This window comes from Cibotium barometz, chromosome 59 (genome assembly GCF_041138505.1).
Source record: "Cibotium barometz isolate CiBa-2024 chromosome 59, ASM4113850v1, whole genome shotgun sequence".
Classification (NCBI taxonomy): Eukaryota; Viridiplantae; Streptophyta; class Polypodiopsida; order Cyatheales; family Cibotiaceae; genus Cibotium; species Cibotium barometz.
This window is the reverse complement of record NC_141104.1, coordinates 2,312,171-2,317,013: the sequence shown is the minus strand read 5'-3', so window position 1 is coordinate 2,317,013 and position 4,843 is coordinate 2,312,171.

Sequence of the window (4,843 nt, the reverse complement as noted above, 5' to 3'; positions counted from 1 at the left end):
CAAAGGTTCACATGCCATAGTGATTGGTTTCGATGCTTGGTGCATGTTTTTACCAAGAAGGAATTTTTTGTAAAAGTATTTTTTCCCATGTTACAGTGGTGGCCTTTATGGGTACATCACAGGTGGGTGTAATGCCATGTGGTTGTTGTTGTTGGCCCTCTAGGGACTTGACAAGGCATTCCTCGAAGACCTCAATCTCCCTTAGATTGATGGCAAATTTGGATCATTCTAATGTACAAATCAATGAGGCATGTGGCCCTGATTTATACATTGGTGAGGTGAGTAGATCCCTCGATATTTTTTATAGTAGCAAGATCGAGTTGGTCTCCCATTGGTATTGTATAGTGGGGTGATAAGTAGATCCTCCATAGTGGCAATGACGGAATTGGGCAAATCTCTCGGTGGGCATTGTTGATTTTTGGTCCAATCTGAGGGTTCATACTCTCGTATGTCATGGAGACTTGGGCCTATGAGTACTTAGTGGACAAAGACTTTATCTTTTTGTGAAGAGCTATTTTTATGACTTTTCAAGTGTAAAATCAAATTGAGCAAGCATGCGTGAGTGAAAGCTAAATGGAAAATTCAATTATGGGTGTGTGCATCAATCATTGAATCCAGGGACGAAGTGGCAAATTAAATTATGGGTGTGTGCATTAATCACCAAAACCGCAGACTAGGTGGTCAGGCGAAGGCTAACCCATTTAGTTGGATAGGGTTAGGCTACCTGACCACCTCCCACCAACGGATTTGGTGGGAGGTGAACGGGTAAACATTGGAAAGTGGGTGGTAGGGTGGACCCGAGAATACATGTACTTTCCAATCATCGAGACCAAAAGCATTTTTTTAAAAAGAAAATGGGGAAAATCTAGGAATCAACTTTATATTGTAAAATATTTAGAGGGATTAAGATAGAACCATTCCCTTCATAATCAAGAAATTAAACGTCCTATTGAGCATAGGGGAGTTGTCATTCCCTTCATTATGAAGAGGACATTTTTACTGGAAGAAAATGATGAAATTCCTACCGTAAGGTCTATTCTAATGCAACTATGCCAAGAAAGTTGTTGGATTACCGAGCGATAGGATATTGATGTATGGAGGCCTTGAGTGAGTTCGCTCTACCCTTAGTTTAGTCTTCTGCTGTAATTTCTCTTTTAGTAGGGTGTAGGGGTTTCACAAGTTATATTGAAGACATCTCATGGGTGGGTTAGTCTTATGCTATGATTTCTCTTTTAGTAGGAGTGTCTCACAGGTTGTATTGAAGGCATCTCTACAATATGAAGGGGTCTCATAGGTTGTATTACATACACCTCTACAATATGGAGGGTGTGTGCCAAAGAAAGGGACATTCATTATTTCTATGTATTTTTATGATGGAAAGATCCTTGTGAGACAGACGATGTTAGAGAAAAACGGGATGCCCTTTAGTTGCAAGTTAGCCTAGAATTTGAAACACAATTGAGAAAAATCCCATCACTTGGCTTCATGCGAGTGTTTTATATTTAGGAAGGGAATCACTGCATTGTTGCTTGGATGTGTCAGTTATTTCACTTTGCTATCTAAAAGCACACACATTAGTGTGATCTGCACATTGATCCAAGACATGTGAATGTGGTCTGCACATTGATCCAAGACATGTGAATGTGATGATGTGAGTGAGATATCACTACTTGCCAACCTTCAAAGAATGAATATGTACTCCAAATTTCCTTATATTTATAATTTACTAAAATGATGCTTTGTATCTATTTGACATACTAATATAGTGTTCCATGTTTGATTTTGGATATCAAGCCTTAATGTGTATGGTGTAGTATTATCAAAACCTAAAATATGTCTTGTTGAATGCATGATTTACTTACATGATGCTTTTTATCTATTTGACATACTAATATATAGTGTTCCATGTTTGATTTTGGATATTGTGCATGGCGTAGTATTATCAAAACCTGAAAGATGTCTTCGTGAATGCATCCAATATATGTAAATGTGATCCATTGACACGACAAGATGGTTTAGTCAAGTTGGTATATGAGGTAGAAAATTTATTTGACCCACATTCATCTATTTTTATTCTATGGAATGTATTGTACATGTCCAATACATGTGGTATAATCTGTAGGTTGAATATAAAAAGGAGAAACAAGCTCTCAAATGACTTTAATAGTGTGTAGAAGTAGGCCAAACTACTAGGCCGCTTGTGATCCCTCCTCTATATAGTTTGAGGGAGTATTTTGAGGAGATAAAGATGGAGGAAATAAAGCATATTTTTAGTTTCTTTGAATAAGAATGGTGCTAAGGATAGTGAGGGAAATCCTGAGCCATATCTCCTTGATGCTACTAGTTATAGGCTTGTGTACATGTACTTATATTTTTTGCTTAAGGAACTTTTCTTTTATTTACTTATTCTCCAGTTTGTGGTGACTGTGACATGTAATCATTTATTATGTATCTATGAATAGATTTTTAATGTTTATTAAAAACAAGAATACAATTCAAGACTTGCCATTTCATTGTAAGAGTTGGCTAGAAAGCTCCAATAATGATGCATACATGTACCCTTCTTCATTGGGTGTTCTCAGTCCATATAAAATATCTAATTGTCCATGGTTGATAAATATGCCTAGAGGGCGAGTTCTTGTGAGAGAGAGGGATGCCTACAAGGCCAAAATGGGAGGGACTTTGGATCAACCTACAAATCCTCCACCGCTATAAGGTGGAATAATTTATCTTGAGTTTGGTAAGTCTTTATGCATTGTCAAATTCTATCTTGAAGAATTGTTTTATGTTATAAGTAGAAGAAACAATACCTAACTATCCAAAAGCCCAAAACCACCATCTTTAGATATTTTGTAAATACAAAAGCCAACACAGCTATTTTTTTCCATCCAAGTAGTATGAGTGTTTCTCATATTTGATTCTTATGTGTTTTTCTTGATATCCTTAAGAGTGAATCTACATTTTTGTGGATGATAATGTTGATGATATTAATCCAATAGAGATGGATGATGGAGGTATGGGATGTTTAGGACTCCTTTTGCCATTATAGAAGTCATTGGCATAGTTTTCTATGTGTAGTTTTTGCAACTTTAGGTTTGTTTGTGCTTCTGGTGACTTGTCATGTGAGAAGATGTCATCTACCCTTATTGAGGCATATGGTCAATCTCCCTCCATGTTTTCTTGTGGTGTTGGTGACTACATCACCATGGGAGTGGATTTTTCACTTAACACAAGAAGAATCCCAAGTTTGCAAAAATCCATGAGTTTTTATTATCTCATTCTCAAGGCTTGAGAGAGTGAACTCGACAAGGCTTGAGAGTTAGATGGGGTGCCAACTTTATATTACTAGACTTGGCTATAGACTATGCCATGCTAGGGCCTGATGTGATGGCATGGTGGGATGAGCTTACATAGGAGCATGTTAGGCAAGGAGTGGGTGTTGCTATTGCTTAACTTTCAGATTTCGGATTGTTGGTGTTACTTGCTTCTATCATAGGTGCATTGTATAGAAACTTAAATGATGCTTGCTTACTAACTGCATGACTTGGTTGCATTTTGATGAATTTGTCTTCCCATGGTATATCTGTGTGCCTCATGGGTTGAGAGGCATATCATTTGACAGGTCACGGAGATATTTTGGTTGCAGTTTGATGAATTTATCTTGACATGGTATATCCTTGTGCCTCATGGGTTGAGAGGCATATCATTTTATAGGTCACAGATATATTTTGGCATTTTGTTATTAAAGATCAACATCCTTTTGGGCATGCTAGTGTGTGTGAGTGTAGTTAGAGGTAGGATATCATTTTATCATTGTAGAACATGTGATAGTTGAAGATGTCATAGTTAGAGGTAGGATATCATTTTTTCATTGTAGAACATGTGATAGGATATCATTTTACCATTGTAGAGCATGTGATAGTTGAAGATAATATACTAATGTGCATAGAGTGTAATTAGAAATAGGATATGTGTCAATTTTGTAATATACCAAGTCTTTTCTTGGAGAGAAGCAAGCAGTTCTTGGAGGTAAAAGGTGGATACCTTTATGCTCTATATGGTGCATAAGAGAGCATGCATGCCGAGTCTTTGCTTGGAGGTGAGCAAGCAACTTGTTTGGTGAAGGTGGATACCTTTTTGTTCTATATGGTGCATAGGAGAGGATACATGCCGAGTCTTCACTTGGAGGGGAGCAAACAGCTCTTTGTGGATGTTGGCATTGATTACATAGATCATGTCCTTACTCATTATTTGCCTCAGAGACGAAGAGGTCTCCAAGGTAATCTTTGCCTCAGAGACGAAGAGGTCTCCAAGGTAATCTTTGATATTGTGAGCTTGAAGTGGCATGGATTAGAGTGTTGGTTTCATCCGATGTTTCTTGAAACTCTTGTTCCCTACTAAGGGGTTGGTCATGGAGACGGGGTGTGGTACCACCCCGCTTTTGATAGCATGTTTGGCTTCAAAAGAGCAAGCCTTGTTTCTCTTTTGATACGGATGGAGACATCATCGAGGGCATTATAACTCCCATTGTGCAGAGTGTTGGAGCCAAGAGGGCATGCTTTGATCTCATTTGTTCCTGTGGATACGGATGATGAAGACTATGAACACCCCCTAGGAAACCCTTTCGAGTAGTATTGTTCATATGGCTCTTCTATATAAATTATCTTCTATTGTCAACTTTTAGTGATTTTAGGTCAACCTGTGTTATGCATAACATCTATCACGAAACATATTGCAGATAGTTGTTCAATCAAAATGATTGTCTCGATGTCATGCATTACACGCATGTGCATGGTCATTATTACCAACCAAAAATGTTGCAAGCTTGTATACATAGACTTTT